Source organism: Neltuma alba, unplaced genomic scaffold, assembly GCF_004799145.2.
Source record: "Neltuma alba isolate B1F8T4 unplaced genomic scaffold, ASM479914v2 tig00012683_pilon, whole genome shotgun sequence".
In the NCBI taxonomy this organism is placed as follows: domain Eukaryota; kingdom Viridiplantae; phylum Streptophyta; class Magnoliopsida; order Fabales; family Fabaceae; genus Neltuma; species Neltuma alba.
The window spans coordinates 95,809-108,874 of NW_021637112.1; the positions used below are offsets into that span (position 1 = coordinate 95,809).

Genomic DNA, 13,066 nt, shown 5'->3' on the forward strand with positions numbered 1-13,066 from the left:
ATATAATTATAAATGAGTCAAAATAGAGTATAAGTCTAAGAGATTTCATTGTTTAAGAAATCCTTCACAAAAAATTTAATCAAACTAAAATTTCATATAGTTTGATTAAAAGAATTAAATGTAAAATTAAATCCGACTCTTAATTAAGTAGATGGCGATGACAGCTCTAGCCAGTTAATTGGCCTCTAATTGTTAGTCAACCTTTCTAAATATATTTTCCATACAGCTGGCCTCAGTTTTTTATTTACCATTTCATGCTTAAAAAAATCAGAAAAATCCAAATCCCTACCTATATTCTATGTTGACCACATTCTTTTAAGGAACATGCCACATGTGTAGCTCAATATTTTTTTTTAATTTATTTAGTAAAACATTAGCACGATAAAATAATCACTCTTCCAAATATAGTAATTACATGCCTAAAAAAATTCTTCCTGTATCTTAAAGTTAAATGATGGTATAATTTTCTTACAATAAGATAATTTAAATAAAGAATTAGAGATTTGTAGTAGTTCCAAGAGTAAATACAATGTTAGTATAAGAATTAATCAGTCGAAGGGAAAATAAATGAAGAGAAAGTGAAAAACTATGAAGCCTCACACTGTGTGCCAAAATTCACACTAGCAAAGCAAGTGTTTACTCTCATTGACTTATAGTTCATGTGAATGGGGGATGCTGGACGGAGTATTTTCGTCACGTGTCATTCTGTCTTAAATTCCCCCCCTCCCCAAGCATATAAATCCTTGAAGACAATTTTTTTTAAGACACTTTTGGATACTAAATTAGGCACCTCTTCCAGTAAGGATTTAACTCATGGTTCATCACATGTTTCTTTTACTAGGCCCAATCTCCATTCACTATTTTGCCTCAAATTAATGTTGAGACTTTACCAACGGGGTTGATGTAGTAAAAGAGGCTAGTTTATCATGATACAGCGAATTAAAGTTTAAATTTTTACTAGGAGAGATACATACATTTAGTATTTGATAGTGCATTGAACAGGATTATCTAAAAAAATGTTAAGATTTTGCGATCCAATCATCAAAACCCAGGCCGCATTTTATTACCAATGTTTAGTACCTGATAATACTGCAGACAAAATTGTCTCTAATTAAAAAAATTTACCTGCTTACCGCTTGGAAAAAGATGCTAAGACCTTGCAATTCGATCATCAAAACCCAGGCCCACTTAAGAAGCTGCAGCCCAAAAAAAGCCAGGATGTTAAAAATAAGGCTCCATCCGTGTTGTTGGGCTCAAGCTTCCACTTGTTTATACTTCTCGAAAGCTGAAATCATCCATATTTCTTTCGCTTGATCCCACCCAAATATCAACAAGTCTATTCTCATCCATTTCTGCTTCTCAAGCGATCTACTAGTCCAAATTGTATTTACATGTATACATTCATCGTCTGCTACATTGGCTGCAGAAATGATAAAGCTAAGGGATTGAAAACTGAGCCAAACTCATCTTAATGCGCATATATATATATATATATATATATATATATATATATATATATAAAGAGAGTGAGAGATCTCCACAGGCTTGCACTTTGCCTGCCTCTTTGAGAAAAAGACGTATATATATACATGTGTGCGCGCGCGCGCGCTCTTCAGATAAGGTATATGCATCGATAGTGAGATTATTTCACTGCTAATCTGATATTATGCCACCTACTCAGTTATATTCTCTTCCTCCTGCCCGATATTGGACACATCCTTGAAGCAAGCTATAGACCTTAATATACAAGTCATATCTCATTTAGTTTTTAATACTCTTTCGATTCTAAATGTATGACCTCTTTTGTATTGTGTATAAGGGTCTTATAGTTAAGATTGGAGGAGTATATTATTTTGTTAATGTTCTTCTAACTGCATTCCAATGTACTATGCCAGTACTTTAAATATAATGTTTGTTTGGGGTAAGAATAGAACAAGACACCTTTCTTGCTTTAAGACCTGTTTGGATTTGTTTATAAATAACCTTTTAATTGTGATTTACGGAATATGAAGTAAGTATATGAGTGGAGTATATGAAATACTTTTTCGATTCTAAATATAAGACACCTTTTGTAGCATAAATTATACTACAAAAAGGGGTCTTATATTTATGATCAAGGAGTATGTTTATAAATACTTTTAAATGCTATCATAAACAAGCTCTTAATTAACTTATCCTAGTTTTGGTAGGTTAGTTAAAAGTGTCTTTTATATGTGTGGGCGTGATAAGATGAAGCAGAAATGTATAATATACGCATCATGTGCCATGTAGCCAGTCCTTGTGTTTTTATTTTGTTTTGGGTTTTTTAACCAAAAAAGGAAGAAAGAAAAAGTTTTCAACTTTGAATGTACTTTCCCTGCAAGATTCAGCTCGTGGAGTGACAGAAGAAAACGGAGAAGAATTTAGTTTGGTCAGACTTCAAAGAGAGGGAAGAGCGGAGAAAATTTAAAATGGAAAACCCAGAGTCTCTGCAGTTCAGTTTGTAAATTAAAGCAAACCCAGTTGTTTATACATTTAGTATCACATGGCAACTTGTAATTTTCTGAGGTTAAAAAAAAAAAATGGCAACTTGTAATTTTTATGGTAGATATGCATAGATTGTATTGGTTCTGTCTCAAGAGCATGAGATTACCTTTTCGTACCAGCAAGGCAGCAAGTCTTGCATGGCAGGGTTATAGGCCCTTTTAATTTGAGCAACATCAAATTTAAAAATAAAAAAATTGACAAGGTATTATCCATTAAGACGATACTATGTTCTTAATATAAAGATTAGTTTGATTATAAATATAAGATCTCAATCTACTTTGCTTATCATATTTATTCATTTTTTTCAAAAAAATCCTTGTAATAATATACTTGATTAGTAAAGAATATTTTTGAAAAGACAATACATATTTATTACAAATAACTAATTTAACTAATTTTTTTAATTTATTCAAGTTAATCAATTAACTTATATATTAAAGACTGAAAGTCGCAGTTAAGTGAGTAGAGTGAGTTAAATTTAAGGAGATTATTTACACAAAGCTCAAAATTAGACGTATTATTTACATAATAAATTAAAGTTCATTTAATTGGTATTTAGTGAATAATATGTTATGCTTGGTTAACGAAATAAGGAAATAATTGACCGTAGATAATTATCAATAAAGCTCTAAAATATTATTTGTGCATAAATCAAAATTTAAAAGAGTTGCGGGCATGTGTGTGTATGATTCAACCGAGATTGAAACAATTCAAAGAAGGTAAACGCTAAATTATTATTATCTTTTTTTTGCCGACAAAAGCTAAATTAATTGATCCTTGAAGGTTTTTTTTTTTTTTTTTTTTTAAATATGACATCTAATCCCTGGAGGTTGAAACCTCAGTAGCTGGTGATGACAGCTCCAGCGAGGGAGTCTCCTAGTCAACGTTTTCAAATGAGAGTATTATAATTTCATTTCATTTCCATTACAAGTAGGCTCATTTTTTAATTCGTTTCACGCATGACAAGAAAATAATTGAGAAGACTTGTATAATTTCTTTTGAGAGTTGTACTTATATTCTAGGCTGACCACTTATTCTGTGTTGACCTTATTCCTGGTAGACACACACATGTGCGGCTCAGGCTTTTTTAATAAATTAGTCTTATAATAAAATAATACATCTGGTCTTTAATATAAGGGATAGTTAATTAATTTAAGTAGATTAAAAAAAATCATTATGTTAGTTATTTGTTAAATTAATTTTTATATTAAAAACTAGAAGTAGCAGTAACTATTCCAGATAATTCCACGGGAAGAGAGGGAGACGACCCTACTTGTTGAGTACGCAGAGGAAGGTAAGGTAGTGTTTCACGTAGGGTCATAGAGGGATGTGATATGGTTTCAATTAGAAGTATTTCTTTGGTCTTCTATTACTTAACTTTATGTGCCTTATCTTATTGAAATTAAGAAGAGATAGTCAAATTATTAACTTTGTTTTTAAATGATTTTTTTCCTCCTCTTAAAAACTGCAATAATATCCCCTTTGGAAATTGTTTGGCTATAAGAATAAATCATTCAAGGGAAAATTTAAGGGTTAAGGTGCGCCCAGCACCCCGAACTATTTACTCAGGTGCGTCTAGTGGTCTAAAGTAATTTTGGGTGCATCCAGTGTCCTAAACTAATTAAAATGGTGCGTCCATATCCCAAGCTAATAGAAATGTTATGTTTAACTGTTACTTTCCTGATTCAACTTAAAGTTGACCCCAAATATTCTACATGGTAGACACATGGGCACCCCATGTGTATTATTCTTACTCAAAAGTCAATTTATTTAGAAGAAAAGGAAGGAAATAAATTCAATTTTGAGTAAGAATAATACATATCAAATGTCCATATGTCTACCATTTAGAATATCTGGGGTCAATTTTAAACTGAGTCAGGGAAATAACAGTTAAACATAACATTTCTGTTAGCCTGAGATATAGACACACCATTTTAATTAGTTTAGGACATTATATGCACCTAAAATTACTTTAGGCCACTGGACGTACCTGGCTAGGTGGGCGCACCTTACCTCAAAATTTAAATACAAAGCTCCATGCCTTGTGCCAAAATCCATGCTGGTAAGTGCTATAACAACAAGCGGTATTCACTCTCTTCTCACTATAAAATCCCAACATTTCTGTTGATCTCATGAACTCTGAAACTTATTTTCACTCCCTCTAATAACTCTAATTTCCATTTGGCCCCTGTTTCTGCATTTTCGACCCTGTTACTCACATTTCCTAATTAATGGAGTTTGCGACGTTAAGCTCCAAAGCTGTCTCTGTTTTCTTCTTGTTGGGATTTCTGCTTCTCAGTTTCTTCGCTGGTTTTCCATCAAACGCTCAACTTATTCCCCAAAATGAAGGTACTTTTTTGCATTAATCACTTCTCTCTATTTTTCATTCCAGTTTTGTCATCATGTCTTTTCTTTCTTTCTTTCTTGAGGACCATTATGTTGTTTGTTTGATCTTCTGCGCTTTATCACTCGTATTGGTGTGCGGAGAGCATCAAAAGAAGACAAAAATTAAGAATGATTTGACAAAGCGTGTTTAACAGTGCTAGTTCCCCAAAAGATTGGAACTTTTGCATAACTTTTCCCTGTTTTTAACATGTACTCACACCTCAGATTATGAACTTTCGTCCCTTTACTGTATCTGGGTTTTAATGGCTTTTCTTGACCAACCAGGATTCAGAGATTCTTCAATCTTCCCTTCTCATCTTGCTTTCCAGTCATTCACTCAACTCGTTAATACTTAAACAACATGAAATGATAAGCTCACAAAAGTGAATTGGGTGTGTGTGTTGTGGTACAGTGAAGGCTCTGCAGGCAATTTCTGATAAGCTCACAAACGTGAATTGGAAGGTCACACAAACATCTTGTAAGAGTGGAGAAGGATTTCATAACTCCAACATATCCCCCATAACAGTCAGAAATGTCACTTGTGATTGCACTTTCCAAAACGGCACCGTTTGCCATGTCACTAGCATGTACGTCTTCTGTAACCAAACTATCACATATTATTGGCGCAACATTGTCCTTTCAGGTTCAACTTTTTAAACTGATTAATGATACGTACAATGTAATTAATCTGGATAATTTTAACAAATAGACTCATTTTTCTGAATAATATATTCTTAAAGGATTAGTGAAAGTGACACAATGTAATTATCATTGGTACTTGGTAGTCGGTTGACAGGCCAGAATATTGCTGGAGAAATACCCGGTGAATTTGGAAATCTCACCCAATTGACTCTACTGTAAGTGGTTTTCCCATTTTTATTTCTTTTATATTGCTTATTTGCATTCATAATCATTGTGGAAATGTATTAGAATCAGCCCAAACACTAACAAATACTTGCTTTATTTGAGCAGTGATCTCACTCACAACTATCTCAACGGCACAATTCCAACGTTTTTTGCTCGCATTCCTCTTGTTACTTTGTAAGTTTTCGCGCTATATGCAAACAACTAAAAACAAGGATTATGCAAACGCAAATACTAGAGTATATTGTTTTCCATATTGGATTCATTCATGTAAATTTGCTTTAGGTCCCTTTCTGGGAATCGCATTAGTGGTTCAATTCCTGAAGAATTTGGTGAAATTACAAGTCTGGCGAACCTGTAAGTTTTGGAGTACTCTAAGCCAATCTCATTTTGAGACTGAAGAAACAAAATGGCTAATACTGGAGTTGAATAAATATATATTAATGGTTATAGGGGTTTAGAAGATACTCAGCTTGCGGGAACTCTTCCTCAGAGTTTTGGAAATCTGACTGCCTTACAGAGAGTGTAAGTTGGCCTCTGTTCTTCTAGTAGTAATTTTCGTTTCTGGCTTTTTCCTCAACGCAGGAACTTGTTGATCGATTTCATTTCATTCTACTTTTCCGAAACTGGAATGTTTGTATGAAACTGCAGATTTCTTTCTGGAAATAATTTTACCGGGACAATTCCAGAAACTTTTGGGAATCTGAAGAACTTAACACTTCTGTGAGTGATATCACATGATAAGACTGTTTTGTTTATTTTGTTTTTTTATCTGGATTGGCCTTTGTCCTCTGCTGAGATAACTCCTCATAACTTTCCGGTAGTTTGATGGATGGGAACAACTTATCAGGGAAGATACCAAGTTTTATTGGGAATTGGACCAAAATTAGTTCTCTGTGAGTATAATTAAAATTTACTCGTTTCTTCTCAATAGAGACAAAACTATGTTTATGCTATAATAACTGTCTTTTAAATTTCCTAAAAGAATTTTATGTTTTTGCTAGGGATATGCAGGGCACAGGCATGGAAGGCCCAATTCCTCCCACTATATCATTGTTGACAAATTTGAAAGAATTGTGAGTGCTCTTTTTTTTTCCCTCCTTTTATGCATTTACACTGTGATGTTGTTTTAGAATTTAATCTTCAACAGAAAATAATTGTCTTATTATTGATGAGACATTTTGATATCAGGAGAATATCTGACTTGAAAGGAACAACAACTATGACATTTCCTAATTTGAAGAATATGAAGAATTTGGAACGACTGTGAGTTGAAAGCATTTCAACTGTTATACGAACAGTTATATCATTCATTTTGGTTTCATATGAATGGCTTATAGCCTCCTCAATTCTATGACTTCAGGATATTGAGGAACTGCTTAATTACGGGTCCCATTCCAAAGTACATTGGCGAAATGAAAAACTTGAGAACTTTGTAAGTTACTTCGTGTGTGTATTTTATTGGTTAAAAATTTGACATTTTGTTTTCTTTTGTACTTTATGGATGCATGTAAGGCTTTCTCTCACCACTTCCTACACTACAATTATTGTACTCTAGGTTTCTCATGCTGGTTATTTGATTATTTGTCAATATTTATTGATTTGTTTCTTAACTACTTCTTGCAGAGACCTGAGCTTTAACAGGTTGACTGGTTTAATCCCTGACTCACTCCAGGGCTTGGATTTTGATGACATGTAAGCAAATCTTTGCATTTGTTTTTGTAAGAAGTGTGAAAGAAAATAAAGTGGATATTTTGTCAATAACAATGTCATAAAAGTTTGTTGTTTCGTCTTTGTTGATTTTAATTTTTTGGGACAATCACCAAGACTAATATTAATTATGGGCGCAGGTTTCTAACAAACAATTCACTAAGTGGAGCAGTTCCTGAATGGGTGCTGAGGAACAAAGATAATATGTCAGCTTATTCTCTTAATATTTCTCTATTTGAAAAGTCTAGAGTCACCTTTTACATAGAACTAGAAATTTCTCCCCGTGCGATGCACAGATTAAAATATTTGATTAAATTTTAAATTCTAATAAATTACATAATTTAAAATAGCTCAAGATTTATTTTTTATAGAAGTATTTTTTTGATTCATTCAAATTGTATTTGAATTAAAGATGTGGAATTCAGGGAGAATATGTGAAAATTTAAAATTAATTATTTATCTCCATTTAAACCCCAATTGACATATTATTTTATGATGCTTCTTATTTAATTTAATATATTCAAATCCCAATTAAGATATTATTAAAATTCAAAATTAATTATTAATTTCTTCATTTGAGCCTTCATTAAAATCTCATTTAATAACAATGCTCCTCATTTAATTCAATATACTCAAATCCCAATCAAAATATTATTCAAATCTTATTATTAATTGAATATATTCGGATCTTATAATATCATACCCGACTCATTTTAAGCGAATCGGGTATTACAAGTTTTCAAAGATATAATTGATGATTGATTACAATGTCCCACTTTAATGAAGAAATCAAACCTTTAATATGATATTTTTCTTTCAGTGATTTATCTTACAACGACTTTGCTGAGGCTTCTACATCTAGTTGCCAGAGTTTACAAGTGTAAGGTTTTCTTTGTTGTTCAATTACATGATAATTTCAGATTGACCTATTTTAATGCTTGTTATTGACTGCTTTCCTATTATTGATGGACAGGAACTTAGCTTCCAGTCTTTCATCTTCAGGAAGAAATGCGTAAGTTCTTGCTCATGGCATACTTCTTTTGGAAGTAGTTTGTTATACATATGTATATACGCATATATATCCAAATAATCTATTGAAATAAACTACTCATCGTGTAGAACCTTTTGTCTGAAGAAGGGCCTGCCTTGTCCAGGAAAACCTGAGTGTGAGTTGAGACTTTCTGCATCAGTAATGTTTTCATGCACCACAAAAATTTTATTAAGCAAAGCTATGATAATCTCTCTTAGTTAACATATCATAATATTTTACTTATGCAGATTATTCATTGTTTATAAACTGTGGAGGACCAAAGATGGAGTTTGAGGGGAATGAATACGAAGAAGATCTCAATCAAAATGGCATTTCATACTTTTATGAACAAGAAAAATGGGCCTATAGCAACACAGGAATATATATGTATAATGATAATGCTAATTATTTAGCCAGCCTAGAAACAAATGAGTTTTCTTTGAATGTTGATGGCTCAGAATACTACAAAACAGCCCGCCTCAGCCCTCAGTCCCTCAAGTACTATGGCCTATGTATGATGAGGGGTAATTATAAGGTAAAGCTCCATTTTGCTGAGATAACGTATTCTGATGACCAGACATTTAGCAGCCTCGGAACACGCGTTTTTGATGTTTCAATTCAAGTGAGTATTGAAGAAACATACTCTATCATATTTGTTCACCTGCTTCTTACATTTTGATCTCATGTCAAATCTGGCTCTGCTAGAGAACAAAAGTTTTGAAGGTAGAAATTCAATGTCATATTTTCACAGGGTTTTAAATACTTGAAAGATTTTAATATTGCAAAGGAAGCTGGTGGATTTGGTAAGGGGATCACAAGGGAATTCAATGTTGATGTGAATGATAGCACCTTGGAGATCCATCTATATTGGGCAGGGAAAGGTACTACTACAATCCCCATTAGAGGCGTATATGGACCCCTAATATCTGCCATCACAGTAACTCCAAGTAAGCACCTCTAACATCGTTAACTTCTTCTTTTCTTACAAACTTCATTGATGTAATGTAGTTTAATCACTTTATCTCGGTTGTAGACTTCAAACTTCCTTCAAAAGAGCTATCTATTGGAGGTATTGTTGGAATTGTGGTTGGATCATGTGCCTTCTTTGTACTTGTACTCATTGGCCTCGAAAAGAAGGGTTTCCTTAATGGGAAAGATCCAAAGGACACAGGTAATATAGGAGCTCAAGATATACTATTTCCAACTATCTTAATTATGATTTCGCTCATAAAAGGATCAGATTTGCTAGCAGTCAAGAAGATGGATGGGTATGCATTAATGAACTACGTATCTTGAAATAGATAACCTTGTGATAACTTATTAATGTGGTTTTAGTTCACTGGATCTGGGCTGAAACTCTGTTGTCTTAATTTTTGCGTTCTCTCTACCTTTTTTCTTTCTTTTGCTTACGCATATCCCTCTTCCATGGTGCAGAACTTTTAGATCTCGAGACATGTTATTTTTCTTTAAGACAAATCAAAACTGCAACCAATGACTTTGACCCTGCAAATAAAATAGGAGAAGGTGGCTTTGGGCCTGTGTATAAGGTAACATGAGATTCTGGAATACTAGTGCATGCCACTTATGCTTATGATACTGATCCAAGTTGCTAAAATGGCAGGGCGTGTTATCTGATGGTGTTGTCATCGCTATTAAGAAGCTCTCTGCCAACTCAAAGCAAGGAAATCGTGAATTTGTTAATGAAATAGGAATGATTTCTGCTTTGCAACATCCAAATCTTGTAAAGCTTTATGGTTGTTGCATGGAAGGAGATCAATTGTTCCTTGTATATGAATACATGGAGAACAATAGTCTTGCTCTAGCACTTTTTGGTAAATGCTTCATGGACACTTTGTAGAAGTAAAAACCTACTTCTGAATTGCAGTGTATAACTTTAAAAAGATATCTTCATTTTTCTGGGTTTTCTTGATCTTCAGGTTGCGATGAACAAAGGATACACTTGGATTGGCCCACAAGAATGAAGATTTGCCAAGGGATAGCTAGGGGATTAGCTTATCTTCATGAAGAGTCAAGGTTGAAAATAGTACATAGGGACATTAAGGCCACAAACATCTTACTTGATGAAAATTTGAATGCCAAAATATCTGACTTTGGGTTAGCAAAACTTGATGAAGAAGGGGAGTCCCACATTAACACTCGAATAGCTGGAACAGTGTATGTATTATGCGACTTTAATTTAATACGTGATTGGTCATTAGCTAAAAGTTTATCTTCCGCATATACTGTTGTGTTGCTCTTTGATATATTGTCTTTTTATTGCATAAACTCAAGCTCATTTGAACAATCTTGGAAATTCTTAATATTTTTTATTTGTTGAATAAAATCTCTAACAAATGGGTACTAAATGTTTTCTTTTTTAGCGGTTACATGGCTCCTGAATATGCAATGAGAGGTTACTTGACGGATAAAACAGATGTTTATAGCTTTGGAGTTGTTGCTTTGGAAATTGTTAGCGGAAAAAGCAATGCTAGTTACATGCCAATGGATGAGAATGTTTATCTTCTTGATTGGGTAAACTAAAATTTTCTATGCCTCTTAGTTTCGAGTAAGTGAAGTACTGCTTCAAGAATTTAGGTCCATACTACTTTCACTCCCTTGGCAGTAGTAAAAGGATTTTCATAACCAAATGACATCCCAAGCTTAATTTACTTGTGTAGACAAGAAAGCCAGAGTCAATATAGTTTCCTTCTCTTTTCTCATGCTTTTGGTTAAATATTGACCTATACATCTTTGCATGCCATTGAAGGCTTATGTTCTCCAAGAACAAGGAAAGCTTTTGGAATTGGTGGATCCACGTCTTGGATCAAACTACTCCAAAGATGAGGCCATGAGAATGCTCAACCTGGCTCGCTTATGCACCAATCCATCTCCCACCCACAGGCCCTCTATGTCATCTGTGGTGAACATGCTTGAAGGAAAAACTCCAATCCAAGCAACAATAATGAAGCAGACGGATTCAAGCCAGAAAATGTTCAAAGCCTTTGAGATGCTATCACATGACAGCCAGACATCTATAGTCTCTCAAGAAAGTATGGGACTGGGAGGCAAGTCAATAGATGATGGGTCATGGGTTGATTCCTCAACGTCTCTTTCAAGTATCTAGGGGATGATTATTTTTGGTCCACTCGCCATCTCGGACGTTCAATTATTAGAGGCACGCATAAGTTCATCAAGATGTGTGAGCATGTGTGATAAATATCCGTATTGACTGGTGTGAAATTTTGGATTCCAAACATATATGTGCGTGCAGATGAAGTTGTCAACTGAGTGTAATTTCTTGTCTTTGCAAGTGGAAATCAGGGGAAAGGACCGAGAAAAATGGGGACGCGGAGTCGTACTAGTTCTGTTTAAATTATTAACGAGGTCCACTTGTACGTTCACAAGTCATAGAGTGTCATATGGGAACTTGTAATATATTTTGTACGCATTAGTGCTGCCTCAAGCATCTGATTACCTTTAAGGGCTATATATTCTTTTATTTCTGGTTAATTCCAACGCAGCCAATACAGTAAGTAGTTTTAGTGGAAAAAATATTCATAGTATTAATTTAATGCTTGTTTGAAACTGCTTATTATAAGTATCTTCATGTAAACTGAGGTATACTTTTGTTGTACGTTGTAAATTATGATTAAAAATATGTTTTTTTTTTAAAAAAACTATAAACCTCGTTCTCATCTATGCTGATCTTTTAAGCTTTTTTTTTACATATCTACTATAAACAGTAATTTATTTTACTCAAACGCTATAGCATGAAAAATATTTACTGAAATACTACATTTCAAAATCGTTCATACAGAAATCGAGTTTAAATTTATAAAGAATTTGTTCTTACTAAGAATAAGTTTGGTGGGTTTCACGTTAAAAATTGTAAAACTCGTTCTTACCAACTCCTTCAATGAATCCCACCTTAACAAAGTGAAGTTGTTCACAACTTCAATAACTTTGGTTGTTTTTCAGTGTCATTGTCTTTTTTTCTTCAGCTTGTTTGTCCTTCCATTATTTTTCCTCCTTTTTAAGTTTCTTTGTTTTTTTTGTAAGAAGACTGATGGTGTGTATTGCCTTCTCTTGTATCCATTTTGTTTCAACTTAAAATTTGCTTTCTTTAACTTAATTAAGGTACATTCTTTTGATTAACTTTTTTTAAAATAATTTTTATGTGTACTTTCTTAAGTGATGAGTAGAATTTCATATTTAGTCATTTTACACGTTGCCTTATAGAGCTTGTATACGTTGAATTTTATATTTCTTCAAATACTATAGTCAAACTTAATTCCCATTATGTAGCATTTGAAGATTTTTTTTTTTTTTTACTATAGACAAACTTAAAATTCAATATATACAAGGTCCACAAGGCAACATATAAAAATGATTAAATATAAAAATTTAAACAAACTCAACATATAAAATGACTAATGTAAAATTCTACTCATTAATTAAGAAAATACATGTAAATTTTTTTTAAAAAGTTAATCAAGAGAATGTAAATCAAGTGAAAAAAAATCAAATTTTATGTTGAAATAACATGGATAG

General features: G+C 33.1%; 1 pseudogene; it reads left to right on the top strand.

Annotated features, from left to right (window-relative positions):
• Nucleotides 1-6,060: 6,060 nt before the first annotated feature.
• On the top strand, nt 6,061-12,025 carry LOC114729826 (probable LRR receptor-like serine/threonine-protein kinase At1g53430; annotated as a pseudogene).
• The last annotated feature ends 1,041 nt before the right edge of the window (nt 12,026-13,066 follow it).